The 14,513-nt window shown below is 46.4% G+C and overlaps 1 pseudogene; it reads left to right on the top strand.

The window, feature by feature from the left end:
* The first annotated feature begins 4,293 nt into the window (after nucleotides 1-4,293).
* On the top strand, nucleotides 4,294-4,951 carry LOC101132972 (GTP-binding nuclear protein Ran-like; annotated as a pseudogene).
* Nucleotides 4,952-14,513: the final 9,562 nt, after the last annotated feature.

Genomic DNA, 14,513 nt, shown 5'->3' with positions numbered 1-14,513 from the left:
GGGGCGGGGAGGGGCGGGCCCAAAGCTGGGGCGGGGAGGGGCGGGGCGGACCAAAGCCTGGGCGGGGCGGACCAAAGCCTGGGCGGGGCGGACCAAAGCCTGGGCGGGGCGGGCGGGGGGCGGGCTTGGAGGGACCGGCTAGGGGCCCAGGGGAGTAGCAGAACGGGTGCGGCAATAGCGTGAGACTGGTGGCAGGGACGTAGACCCTTAGCTGGCCGGTGACCCCATGTCCCAAAATAGCACGAACAGGATTGTCGCCTGCAAATGGAGAAGACTGCGCGTTAGGATTGACTCTTCATACTCCTCCCCGATAATTAATAAAGGTTAATGAAATTAATGTTGCCTTCTACCCTTCTCTCGCTGCTTTCCTAGGTCCCACTTCGTCCCAGAAAACTCCAGTAGTTTGTTTGTCCCCTTCCTGGTTTCTCATTTTGCAAAGCTGATCTGCCTTGAAAGCATTTTTCAGTTACTTAACATTTAACATGTTCAGGTTTTGTCTACTCCTGTTGGTTGTAAGCCCCTTATTCCACAAATATACGTGATGTTCAACCAAGCTTAATTAAGCATCCAGGAAGTATAACCATAAGGAAGAATACAATTACACAAACCTGTAAGAACATCATCCTCGGCCAGGCGCGGTGGCTCACGCCTGCAATTCCAGCACTTTAGGAGGCCGAGGCGGGCGGATCACCTGAGGTCAGGAGTTTGAGACCAGCCTGGCCAACATGGTGAAACCCCGTCTCTACTAAAAATAGAAAAATTAGCCGGGTGTGGTGGCAAGCCTCCTGTAATCACAGCTACTTGGTAGGCTGAGGCAGGAGAATCGCTTGAACCTGGGAGACGGAGGTTGCAGTGAGCCGAGATCATGCCACTGCACTCCGGCCTGGGTGACAGAGCGAGACTCCGTCTCACAGAAAAAAGAACATCATCCTCACAGAGGCGAAAGTCCAGAGTGAGCTGGACCTCCCAAAAGGGGAAAATGGGGTAACAGTCTGGTAAAGAGAATAAACATCAAAAATATTTCTGGCACTCCCATGCTTATTGCAGTACTATTCACAATAGCCAAAATATGGAATCAACGTATGTCAATCAACAGACAAATGGATAAAGAAAATGTGGTACATATACACAATGCAATCTTTTTTTTTTTTTTTTTTTTTTTGAGACAGAGTCTCGCTCTGTCGCCCAGGCTGGAGTGCAGTGGCGCCATCTCGGCTCACTGCAAGCTCCGCCCCCCGGGTTCACGCCATTCTCCTGCCTCAGCCTCGCGCGTAGCTGGAACTACAGGCGCCCGCCACCACGCCCGGCTAATTTTTTTTTTTTTTTTTGTATTTTTATTAGAAACGGGGTTTCACCGTGTTAGCCAGGATGGTCTTGATCTCCTGACCTCGTGATCCACCCGCCTCGGCCTCCCAAAGTGCTGGGATTACAGGCGTGAGCCACCGCGCCCGGCCACACAATACAATCTTATTCACCCATTAAAAAACAATGAAATCCTGTCATTTGCAGCAACATGGATGGGACGGGAGGACATTATGTTAAGTGAAACAAGACAAGCACAAAAAGACAAATATTGCACATTCTCACACATATGTGGGAACTAAAAGAATTGATCTCGTGGAGGTAGTGAATAGAATGGTGGTTACCAGAGGCTGGAAAGTGTAGTGGAGGGCAAAGGGGGGATAAAGAGGTTAATGGGTACAAAAATACAGTTATGTAGCAGGAGTAAATTCTAGTGCTCGATAGCATAATTGGGTGACTATAGTTAACAATAATCTATTCTATATTTCCAAATAGCTAGAAGAGAAGATTCAGAATGTTCCCAACACAAAGAAATAGTAAATAGCAGGCCAAGCGTGGTGGCTCATGCCTGAAATCCCAGCACTTTGGGAGGCTTAGGCCAGAGGCTCACATGAGGCCACGAGTTAGAGACTAGCCTAGGCAACATAGTGAGACTCCCTCTCTACAAAAACAAGAATAAAAAATTAGACACGGTGAGACACACCTGCAGTCCTAGCTACTTGAGAGGCTGAAGTGAGAAGATAGTTTGAGCTCAAAGTTCGAGGCTACCATGAGCTATAATCACAGTACTGCACTCCAGCCTGGGTGACTGAGTAAGACCCTGTGTCTTAATAATAATAATGCATTTTTAAGGTGATGGATATCCAATTACCCAGATTTGATCATTACACATTGTATTTACTCCAGAAATATCTACAACTATTATGTAACTATAAAAATTAAAAATAAACAAAATTTAAACCATATTTCTGGGAATACAAAATCTTGTCCAATTCAAGATAAAAGAAGCGAGAGCTTGAAGATACACATTTCTTTTTTTTCTTTTCTTTTCTTTTTTTCCTTTTTTTTTTTTTTTTTGAGATGGGGTCTCACTGTGTCGCCCAGGCTGGAGTGCAGTGGTGTGATCTTGGCACTCTGAACCTCCTCCTCCTGGGTTCAAGCGACTCTCCTGCATCAGCCCCCAGAGTAGCTGGGACTACAGCGTGCACCACCACGCCCAGCTAGTTTTTGTATTTTTAGTAGAGACAGGGTTTCACCATGTTGGTCAGGCTGGTCTCCATCTCGTGATCCGCCTGCCTGCCTTGGCCTCCCAAAGTCCTGGGGATTACAGGCACAAGCCACTGTGCCTGGCTTTCTTCTTTTTTCTTTTTTTTTTTTTTTGAGACGGAGTCATTCTGTCACCCAGGCTGGAGTACATGGCGCAATCTCAGCTCACTGCAACCTCTGCCTCCTGGGTTCAAGCAATTCTGCCTCAGCCCCGAGTAGCTGAGATTACAGGCAGGTGCCACCACACTCAGCTAATTTGTGTGCCACCACATTCGGCTGATTTTTGTATTTTTAGTAGAGACGAAGTTTCACCATGTTGGCCAGGCTGGTCTCAAACCCCTGACCTCAAGTGATCCTCCCGCCATGGCCTCCCAAAGTGCTGGGATTACAGGCATGAGCTACTGCACCCAGCTGAGGAAACATTTCTAAGAAAAATACTTATGCATTCAGAGAAAACAACACACAAAAGCTGAACTACAAAATTTCAATTGCCTAGTCAATAACTCCTGGAAGAAAGTCTTCATTATGAACCCTCTTAATGATAAGTGACAGGCAAATAAATATAAACATAATTCAATGTTACCCAGGATCTTGATATTGAAAACAAAACAAGCAAACAAACAACGCATTACAGAGTGTTTAAATTGAAAAAGTAGGCAGATATGTTTTTCCTGAAAGTAGTATCTCAATTATTTTTCTAGTATAGTTCATCTAAGAAACCACTTCTAAATCTTTATGATCAAACAAGAAGTTTTGAGAACCAGTATCCTTTTTTTTTAACTTCATTTTTTATCCCATTTCCAACATTTTTATCAGTTAGAACCTTTTCCCCATGGACCCATATTCTGAAACTTTAGGAATTAATTACATTTTCTTTCTTTTTTTTTTTTTTTTGTTTTTTGAGACAGTATTGCTCTGTCGCCCAGGCTGGAGTGCAGTGGGGCGATCTCGGCTCACTGCAACCTCTGCCTCCCGGGTTCAAGCAATTCTCCTTTCTCAGCCTCCCGAATAGATGGGATTACAGGCCCATGCCACCACAACCAACTAATTTTTGTATTTTTAGTAGAGAATGGGTATAACCATGTTGGCCGGGTTGGTCTCGAACTCCTGACCTCAAGTGATCCATCCACCTCAGTCTCCCAAAGTGCTGGGATTACAGATGTGAGCCACCATGCCTGGCTAGGAATTAATTACATTTATTAACAAATCATTAATAATTAATTATTGGGTCAGAATCAGAATTCTAGAGGGTTTTTGTTTGTTTGTTTGTTTGTTTGTTTTTTGTGACAGTGTCTCACTCTGTCACCCAGGCTGGAGTGTAGTAGGGCAGTCATGGCTCTCTGCAGCCTAGACCTCCTGGGCTCGAGCGATCCTTCCACCTCAGCTTCCCCAGCCCAGTAGCTGAGACTACAGGTGCAAGCCACCATGCCTGGCTAATTTTTTTGTTTTTTTTTTTTTAGTAGAGACAGGGTTTTGCCTTGTTGCCCAGGCTGGTGCTAAAATGATCCTTTCCCCTTGGCCTCCCAAAGAGCTGGGATTACAGGCATGAGCCACCGTGCCCAGCCCAGCATCCTTTAAATATTTAAATCTTCTACTAGCTCTAGAAAGAGTAACTAATCAGGGACAATCTGACAAACAACCAATCACCTGCTAGGGAGAGTGCTTGAAAAACAGAAGAACCACTCAGTCCAACGGGCAGGAGACACTTCTGGAAGGAACACCATGATGGCTGCCCAGGGAGAGCCCCAGGTCTAGTTCAAACTTGTATTGGTTGGTGGCGGTGGTACTGGAAAAACTACTTTCGTGAAACATCATTTGACTGGTGAATTTCAGAGGTATGTAGCCACATTTGAGAGGTATGGGTGTTGAGGTTCATCACTCAAGTGTTCCACACCAACAGAAGATGTATTAAGTTCAATAAATGGGATACAGCCGGCCAGGAGAAATGTGGTGAACAGAGATGGTTATCATATCGAACCCATAGCCCAGTGTGCCATCATAATATTTGATGTAACATCAAGAGTTACGTACAAGAATGTGCCTAACTGGCATAGAGATTTGGTGCCAATGTGTGAAATCATCACCATGATGTTGTGTGGCAACAAAGTGGATATTAAGGACAGGTAAGTGAAGGCAAAATCTATTGTCTTCCACCGAAAGAAGAATCTTCAGTACTATGACATTACTGCCAAAACTAACTACAACTTTGAAAAGCCGTTTCTCTGGCTTGCTAGGAAGCTCATTGGAGGCCCTAACTTGGGGTTTGCTACCCTGTACTCCCCTACCTGAGGTTGTCATGGACCCAGCTTTGACAGAGCAATAAGAGCATGAGTTAGAGTTTGCTCAGACAGCTGCTCTCCTGGATGAGGATGATTACCTGTGAGAACAAAGCTGGAGCCCAGTATCAGAAGTATAGTTTTATAGACAGCTTTCCTGTGACGTCAGCAGTGCAAAGTGTGCCTCACCTTGTTATCCAGCTAAGCGGAACATGTGCTTCATCTGTGGGATGCTGAAGGAGATGAATGCGCTTCGGAGTGAATGTGGCAGTTTAAAAAATACCTGTGCCAGGCGCAGTGGCTCATGCCTGTAATCCCAACACATTGGGAGGCCGAGGTGGGCAGATCACGAGGTCAGGAGTTTGAGACCAGCCTGACCAACATGGTGAAATCCCGTCTCTATTAATAATACAAAAATTAGCCAGGCGTGGTGTTAGGCGCCTGTAATCCCAGCTACTCAGGATGCTGAGGCAGGAGAATCGCTTGAACCTGGGAGGCGGAAGTTGCAGTGAGCCGAGATTGCGCCACTGCGCTCCAGTTTGGGCAACACAGGGAGACTCTGTCTCAATAATAATAAAAATAAAAATAATAATAATAATAATAATAATAATAATAATACCTTCATGGCCAGGCGCCATGGCTCACACCTGTAATCCCAGCACTTTGGGAGGCTTAGGCGGGTGGATCATTTGAGGTCAGGAGTTCGAGACCAGCTTCGCCAACATGATGAGACCCCATCTCTACTAAAAATACAAAAATTAGCTGGGAGTGGTGGCGGGCGCCTGTAATACCAGCTACTCAGAAGGCTGAGGTAGGAGAATTGCTTGAACCTGGGAGGCAGAGATTGCAGCAGTGAGCCGAGATCGTACCACTGCACTCCAGACTGGGAGACAGAGTGAGACTCTGTCTCAAAACAAACAAACAAACAAAACCTTTGTTGGGTGACCTGCATATTTAGCTGTTTTGGAACGCAGTTGATTCCTTCTTGAGTTGCAAATGTAAGACTGCCACAGTTACATCAGAAGGAAGGAAGGAAGGAAGGGAGGGAGAGAGTGAGGGAGGGAGTGAAGGAGTGAGGGAGGGAGGGAGGAGGGAAGGAAGGGAAAGAAAAGGAAGGAAGGGAGGGAGGGACGGAGGGGGGAAGGAAGGGAAAGAAAAGGAAGGAAGGAGAGAAGGAAGGAAGGAAAGAAAGAAGGAAGGGAAAGAAAAGAAAGGAAGGAAGGAAGGAAGGAAGGAAAACCCCAGTGAAGGATTAGATTGGCTTTGGCATTCATTGAACACAAAATGAAATGCTTTGCTTATGTTCTCATTTAAGCCTCATAATCTCCCTTAAAACACCTATTAATTATTCCCATTTGAGTGATTAAAGAAAATAACTTGCCCAAGGTCACACAGCTAGTATGTAGCAGATACATTCTGACTCTTAAAACTTTCTTTTTCTATTCTACCACATTATTATGATTTCTTATCTTTGAGAGGGAGTCTCACCTAGGCTGAAGTGCAGTGGTGCAATCTCACCTCACTTCGAGCTCTCCCTCCCTGGTTCAAGCGATTCTCCTGCCTCAGCCTCCCGAGTAGCTAGGATTACAGGCGTGCACCACCACACCCAGCTAATTTTTTGTATTTTTAGTAGAAACGGGGTCTCACCATGTTGGCCAGGCTGGTCTCAAACTCCTGACCTCAAGTGATCTGCCAGCCTCAGCCTCCAAAGTGCTGGGATTAGAGGCATGAGCCACCGTGCCCTGCTTCATTCTACATTATATTAACTGGAAATTTTATTTTAGTATTTATTTATTTATTTAAGAGACAGAGTCTCACTTTCTCACCCAGGCTAAAGTGTCACCTAGGCTGGAGTATAGTGGCATGATTATAGCTCACCACAGTCTCAAACTCCTGGGCTCAAACTATCCTCTAGCCTCAGCTTCTTGAGTAGCTGGGATTACAGGCATGAACCACCTTGCCTGGCTAATTGTTCTAAGAAATTTTGAGCCAGACGGCCGGGCACGGTGGCTCATGCCTGTAATCCCAGCACTTTGGGAGGCCGAGGTGGGTGGATCACAAGGTCAGGAGATTGAGACCATCCTGGCTAACGTGGTGAAACCCCGTCTCTACTAAAAATACGAAAAGTTAGCTGGGCATGGTGGCAGGTGCCTGTAGTCCCAGCTACTCGAGAGGCTGAGGCAGGAGAATGGCATGAACCCGGGAGGCGGCGGAGCCTGCAGTGAGCCAAGATGGCGCCACTGCACACCAGCCTGGGCAACAGGGCGAGACTCCATCTCAAAAAAAAAAAAAAAAAAGAAAGAAATTTTGGGCCAGACACAGTGGCTCATGCCCGTAATCCCAGCACTTTGGGAGGCCAAGGTGGTGGGAGGATCCCTTGAGCCCAGGAGTTCGAGACCAGCCTGGGCAACATAGTGGGACCCCATCTCAACTAAAAATAAAAATAAAAAAAATAGCCTGACATGGTAACACGTTATCCCAACTACTGGAGAGACTGAGGCAGGAGGATCGCTTGAGTCTGGAAGGTCAAGGATTGCAGTGACCCATGATTGTGTCACTGCACTCCCTCTCAAAGTGCTGGGATTATAGGCTTAAGCCACCATGCTCAGCCAGAAATTTTAGCTTGAATAAAATGGACCCTATTCTGACAAGGTAGAGAAGATAAGAGGTCTTATTAGTGTTTATATTCTCCATAACCTATAGCATAGTGCTATTTGCATATGCATTTTCAATGAATAGGACTCAACATTGTTAGAAGCAGATATACCACCATTATATTTCTGGAAAAAAGAAGGTGGAAGGAGAGAAAGAAAGAGGCACTGAAACACAAGACATCTGGTACATCTTATCACTTGCATACTTATAAATGCATTGACTGTATATTTGTTTCTTAATGTAACATCAAAGTTTACACTACAACCTTAATAGCTGGTAGCCTAAGGTATCACCTTTCCTTCTATACTCAGCCACACTGGTTAAGATTAGATCTTCCTGCCTTTCACTCTAGTTGCTGCAATAGCAGTCAATTGTTCAAAGAGGACAAGGCTTGCTTAGATGAAGGACTGTCCTCAGATTCCAAGGTACTGCCTCAATCATTCACCAAATATTAACTGAATGCCAGTTCTGGGTCAGGAACTAGGTTAGGCATCATTTGGAAATGCAGGTTCTTACATGACAGAATGATTCATGGTGCCTTGTGACTTAAACGCCTATAGGCTAAGGTGGACCTCTTTTAATGTGATTCTTAAATGTTATCTCTAAAAAGGAGAATAGGAGTTTTTTGTTTTCCCCAAATAGGAGAAAGGAGTCTGAGTACAAGCCCAAGCTAGGAAACTTTGCCTCAAGGAATTCAGGGGAAGTTTGTGGAGCTAAGAGAACGTGTTTTAGAAGCTCCACTCCCATTACTAGAACACGCACATACATACACACATCAAAAAGCTTTGTGCTTCAGAGCCAGTAGCACCTAACCAAGATATGGAATTAACCTAAGTGAGGCTTTAGGAGAACAAAGCACCACCACTGCTGCTTCTCCTTTAAACAGATTCAAGGGCCAGGCATGGCGGCTCACGCCTGTAATCCCAACACTTTGGGAAGCTGAGAGAGGCAGATCACCTGAGGTCAGGAGTTCGAGACCAGCCTGGCCAACATGGAGAACCCCTGTCTCTACTGAAAAATGCAAAAATTAGCAGGGTGTGGTGGCACACGTTTGAACCCAAGAGGCAGAGGTTGGAGTGAGCCAAGATCGCGCCACTGCACTCCAATCTGGGCAACAGAGGTAGAATTACCTGGGTCTTCCAGGGCTCCTATCTAGACCTCTAAACAAAAACTTGGTTGTACATAAAAGAGATATGCTGTTATTTATATTAAGTAAATATGTGATATATTCTTGAAAATAAAAATAAAATAAATTATTTTGGAAAACATCCACTTTAATCAAGTCAGTGAAATATGTAAATTTTTTTTTTTTTTTTTTTTGAGACAGAGTCTTGCTCTGTCGCCCCAGCTGGAGTGCAGTGGCACAATCTCAGCTCACTGCAAGCTCCGCCTCCTGGTTCACGCCATTCTCCTGCCTCAGCCACCCGAGTAGCTGGGACTACAGGCGCCCACCACCACACCCGGCTAATTTTTTGTGCTTTTTTTTTTCAGTAGAGACAGGGTTTCACCGTGTTAGCCAGGATGGTCTTGATTTCCTGACCTCGTGATCCACCTGCCTCGGCCTCCCAAAGTGCTGGGATTACAGGCGTGAGCCACCGTGCCTGGCCATATGTCAAAATTTTTAAAAGGGGAAACTAAATGTTAGGAAATGTTAGTAATACATAAAGCACATTAAGCATCATAATTTCAGATAAGTGTTTTAGGATAAGGTTAGAAAGTTTCCGGTAATAAACTTGTGACCATTTAGTAGAACTTCCTATAAAGATGGAAGAAATGTCATAATCACCAAAACAAGTCTTGATTGGTGTCTTATAAGTTCATATGCCTCCAAAATACTTACAAAAACCCTATTTCAGAAAAAATAAGTATAGTATTAGCATTTCTTTTAGAGCTTGGTCAGTAACTATACAGGCTCTTTCCAATAAAATTTCAGTTATTTATCTAAAATGGCCATGCAAATACAAATTGAAAAATGATTTTTGCTTTAGCAATTGTTCTAATCCTAAAAGAATGTACCCAATGATATATCAAGGCAGTCTACCAGGTTCTCTGTGTAAGCAGAAATAATCATAATATTATGTATAACCATAATAAAGTATTATACATAGAAGTCTCAGTGCTACAAATAACATGAGATTTTGTTCAAAAGTTCAAATAGGAACTCCTATCAATCTACTGGTAACACATAAGAAATTTGCTCCTTACTTTATTTCATTGTATTTAGTTGAGACTGGACCTTGCTTTGTTGCCCAGGCTGGAGTGCAGTGGTGTAATCTCAGTTTACTGCAACCTCCGCCTCCAAGGCTCAAGCGATCCTCCCACCTCAGCCTCCTCAGTAGCTGGGTCTACAGGCGCCCGTCACCACACACAGCTAATTTTTGTAGAGACAGGGTTTTGCCATGTTGCCCAGGCTGGTCTCAAACTCCTGGGCTCAAGTGATCTGCCTGCCTAGGTCTCCCAAAGTGTTGGGATTATAGGCATGAGCCACCTCACCCAGCCCTATTTCTAACTTTAGAATTCCACTTATCAGAATCACACCTGTAATCCCAGCACTTTGAAAGGCTGAGGTGGGCAATCACTTGAGGTCAGGAGTTCCAGACCAGCCTGGCCAACACTGTGAAATCTTGTCTCTACAAAAATTAGTTGGGCTCCTTCCCCCTCCCCCTCTCCCTCTCCCTCTTTGCACAGTCTCCCTCTGATGCCGAGCGGAGGCTGGACTGTACTGCCGCCATCTCGGCTCACTGCAACCTCCCTGCCTGATTCTCCTGCCTCAGCCTGCAGAGTGCCTGGGATTGCAGGTGCGCGCAGCCACGCCTGACTGGTTTTTGCATTTTTTGGTGGAGACGGGGTTTCGCCGTGTTGGCCGGGCAGGTCTCCAGCTCCTGACCGCGAGTAATCTGCCTGCCTCGGCCTCCGGAGGTGCCGGGATTGCAGACGGAGTCTCGCTCACTCAGTGCTCAATGTTGCCCAGGCTGGAGTGCAGTGGCGTGATCTCGGCTGGCTACAACCTTCACCTCCCAGCCGCCTGCCTTGGCCCCCCAAGGTGCCGAGATTGCAGCCTCTGCCCGTCCACCACCCCGTCTGGGAAGTGAGGAGCGTCTCTGACTGGCCGCCCGTGGTCTGGGATGTGAGGAGCCCCTCTGCCCGGCCGCCCAGTCTGGGATGTGAGGAGCCCCTCTGCCCGGCCGCCCAGTCTGGGAAGTGAGGAGCGCCTCTTCCCGGCTGCCATCCCGTCTAGGAAGTGAGGAGCGTCTCTGCCCGGCGGCCCATCGTCTGAGATGTGGGGAGCGCCTCTGCCCCGCCGCCCCGTCTGGGATGTGAGGAGCGCCTCTGCCCGGCCGCGACCCCGTCTGGGAACTGAGGAGCGTCTCTGCCCGGCCGCCCCGTCTGAGAAGTGAGGAGCCCCTCCGCCCGGCAGCCGCCCCGTCCGGGAGGGAGGTGGGGGGCGCCTCTGCCCGTCCGCCCTGTCTGGGAAGTGAGGAGCCCCTCTGCCCGGCCACCACCCCGTCTGGGAGGTGTACCCAACAGCTCATTGAGAACGGGCCATGATGACGATGGCGGTTTTGTCGAATAGAAAAAGGGGAAATGTGGGGAAAAGAAAGAGAGATCAGATTGTTACTGTGTCTGTGTAGAAAGAAGTAGACATGGGAAACTCCATTTTGTTCTGTACTAAGAAAAATTCTTCTGCCTTGGGATGCTATTAATCTATAACCTTACCCCCAACCCCGTGCTCTCTGAAACACATGCTGTGTCCACTCAGGGTTAAACGGATTAAGGGCGGTGCAAGATGTGCTTTGTTAAACAGATGCTTGAAGGCAGCATGCTCCTTAAGAGTCATCACCACTCCCTAATCTCAAGTACCCAGGGACACACTGCGGAAGGCCGCAGGGTCCTCTGCCTAGGAAAAACAGAGACAAGTTCACATGTTTATCTGCTGACCTTCCCTCCACTATTGTCCTATGACCCTGCCAAATCCCCCTCTCCGAGAAACACCCAAGAATGATCAATAAATACTAAAAAAAAAAAAAAAAAAAAATTAGTTGGGCATGATGTCGTGCCCCTGTAGTCCCAGCTACAGGAGGCTGAGGCAGGAGGATCATTTGAACCTGGGAGGTGGAGGTTGCAGCGAGCCGAGGTTGCACCACTGCACTCCAGCCTGGGTGACAGAGCAAGACTCTGTCTTGGGAAAAAAAAAATGCCAGGCGTGGTGGTTCACGCCCAAAGTAATTCCAACACTTTGGGAGGCCGAGGCGGGTGGATCACGAGGTCAGGAATTCGAGACCAGCCTGGCCAACATAGTGAAATTCTGTCTCTACTAAAAATACAAAAATTAGGCCAGGCGCGGTAGCTCATGCCCGTAATTCCAGTACTTTGGGAGGCTGAAGCAGGCAGATCACGAGGTCAGGAGTTTGAGACCAGCCTGGCCAACATGGTGAAACCCCATCTCTACTAAAAATACAAAAATTAGCTGGGTAGGAGAATCGCTTAAAACCGGAAGGCGGAGGTAGCAGTGAGCCAAGATTGCATCACTGTACTCCAACCTGGGCAACAAGAGCAAAACTCCATCTCAAAAATAAAATACAAATAAAATACAAAAATAAAAATACAAAAATTAGCCAGGTGTGGTGGCACAAGCCTGTAGTCCCAGCTACTCGGGAGGCTGAGGCAGGAGAATCGCTTGAACCCAGGAGGCAGAGCTTGCAGTGAGCCGAGACCATGCCATTGCACTCCAGCCTGGGTGACAGAGTGAGACTCCGTCTCAAAAAAAAAAAAAAAAAAAAAAAGAATTCCACTTATTCCACTTATCTGGATACCACATAGCAAAATGGTACCTATGCTGTCTCAGATACAATAGGTGTTTAATAAATACTCAATATATGAAAACGTTTTCCTTGAACCAATCCCATAATTTTTGTGGTTTTTTTTGTTTGTTTGTTTTGAGACGGAGTTTCACTCTTGTTACCCAGGCTAGAGTGCAATGGCACGATCTCAGCTCACCACAACCTCCGCCTCCTGGGTTCAAGCGATTCTTCTGCCTCAGCCTCCCGAGTAACTGGGATTACAGGTGTGTGCCACCATGCCTGGCTAATTTTGTATTTTTAGTAGAGACGGGGTTTCTGCATATTGGTCAGGCTAGTCTCAAACTCCCGACCTCAGGTGATCTGCCCACCTCGGCCTCCCAAAGTGCTGGGATTACAGGTGTGAGCTACTGCGCCCGGCCTTTTTCTTTTTTTTTTAAGAGACAGGGTTTCAGTATATTGCCCAGGCTGATCTTGAATTCCTGGCCTCAAACGAATCTCCCACCTTGGCTTCCAGAGGTGCTAGATTTACAGGACTGGGCAGATTTTTTTTATTTTTTTTTATTTTTGAGATAGGGTCTCCTTTTGTTGCCCAGGCTGGAGTGCAGTGGTGCAATCATAGCTGACTGTAACCTCGAACTCCTGGACTCAAGTGATCCTCCCATCTAGGACCACTCCTCCCAAGTACCTAGGACTCCAAGGGCGTGCCACTGCACCTGGCTAATTTTATTTCTTATTTTTGTAGAGATAGGGGTCTTTATGTTGCCCAGACTGCCCTATCGCATAATTTAATGGTGTGAATAACTCATGTAGTCATTTACAAGGGCCCAGGAAAAGCAGCAGCCTTCAACAACACATTTAACACTTTGTTCCCTGATCATCCACACTTCCAGTATCTATTTGTGGCAAGAAGGAAAACATGGGGACTGTAAGAAAATCAGACCTAGAGAAATGGGTATGTTCTGTGATGTAGGCAGGGCTTTAAAAAGTTTTTGGTTTCAGGCTGGGTGCGGTGCCTCAAACTTGTAATCCCAGCACTTTGGGAGGATGAGGCGGGTGGATGGCTTGAGTCCAAGAGTTCAAGATGAGCCTGGGCAACATGGCAGGACCTCATCTCTTTAAGAAAAAAAAAAATTAGGCAGGGCACAGTGGCTCACGCCTGTAATCCCAGCACTTTGGGAGGCCAGCGTGGGCGGATCACGAGGTCAGGGGTTGGAGACCAGCCTAACCAACGTGGTGAAAACCCGTCTCTACTAAAAATACAAAAATTAGCCAGGTGTGGTGGCGGGCACCTGTAATTCCAGCTACTCAGGAGGCCAAGGCAGGAGAATCGCTTGAATCTGGGAGGCAGAAGTTGTAGTGAGCCAAGATCGCCCCACTGCACTCCAGCCTGGGCAGCAGAGCGAGACTCCATCTCAAAAATAAATAAATAAATAAATAAATAAATAAAAATAAAAATAATTAAATGGGCATGTGTGTAAAAAAATAAAACAATGTAATAATAATAGAAATAAAGTGCACAATAAATGTAATGCACTTGAATCATCACGAAACCATCCCCCCATCACCCTCACCCCAGTCCGTAGAAAAACTGTCTTCCACAAAACTGGTCCCTGGTACAAAAAAGGTTGGGGACCACTGCTCTAGACGATGCATTCATGTAACTCCCCTCACTGTCATTCACCCTCATAATTTTGTTTTCATTTCCTACATGTGTATGTCTAGAGAAGGAAGAATGTGCTGATCATATAGGTGTAAGTTTTACTTACATCTATAAACTGGTATCCGTTTTCATACATTGGTCTTATAAGTTTGGATTCTATGAGCGCACCCACAGAGATGAATGTGCTATTTGCTGATGAAATCAGTTTCTAAGCCTGCAATGCTGCAAATCAAACTCTGGCTCTGGACTATAGTATACTCATTCAAGTAATGCAGCCTCCCAAAGTCTCTTGGAAAATGGCCAGATGACTCTCCAGGCAGCTCCTTTCTCCACTGATGACAGGCCAAGTGAGCTCTTTCCTCCACTTTAAAATTTCTACACTTACACTATTACAGTTTTTACTCAAGAACACCAATTCCGGCCGGGCATGGTGGCTCACGCCTGTAATCCCAGCACTGGGAGGCTGAGGCAGGCGGATCACCTGAGGTCAGGAGTTTGAGACCAGCCTGGCCAACATGGCGAAACCCCTGTCTCTACTAAAAAAGTACAAAA

The sequence above is a fragment of the Gorilla gorilla genome, chromosome 1, assembly GCF_029281585.2.
Source record: "Gorilla gorilla gorilla isolate KB3781 chromosome 1, NHGRI_mGorGor1-v2.1_pri, whole genome shotgun sequence".
NCBI lineage: Eukaryota > Metazoa > Chordata > Mammalia > Primates > Hominidae > Gorilla > Gorilla gorilla.
Note: the sequence above shows the minus strand (reverse complement) of the source record. Positions and strands in the feature narration are given on the sequence as shown.